The sequence below is a fragment of the Galeopterus variegatus genome, unplaced genomic scaffold, assembly GCF_000696425.1.
Source record: "Galeopterus variegatus unplaced genomic scaffold, G_variegatus-3.0.2 Scaffold1170, whole genome shotgun sequence".
Lineage (NCBI taxonomy): Eukaryota > Metazoa > Chordata > Mammalia > Dermoptera > Cynocephalidae > Galeopterus > Galeopterus variegatus.
In genome coordinates this window covers 418,232-418,635 of record NW_007727281.1, presented here as the reverse complement: position 1 = coordinate 418,635, position 404 = coordinate 418,232, and positions in this window count along the sequence as shown.

Here is a 404-nt window from a genome sequence, read left to right as displayed (position 1 = left end):
AGAGACTGGTCTGCTCACTGGCTGAGCGCAGTGCGGGCGCGACACCGAGGGTTGCGATCCCATTACCGGTCACGACAAAAAAGAAAAAAAAAAAGAGAACAGTAACTAGGGATCTGGGCTCTGGGCTACCAGCAGAAGACGGATGGAACGTTGCTGGGTATGCAGTAGGTGCTCAACAATGCATGTTGAACAAACAGGGGAAGAGAGATCTACAGGTAGTGAAGCCATCTTTGGGGTCTCTGGGGCATGGGGGCTGAGTTCATGGGAGAGTGCTGAACATGCAGGAACGAGCAGCCTGTCAGACCCAGAGAAGGTGCAGGGGTGCGGGGCCCTCTTCTGGCTCTCAGCTATAGCAGTTCCCCTCTTTTTTGTTTTTGTTTTCACAGGGCTCCATAGAAGCTTTT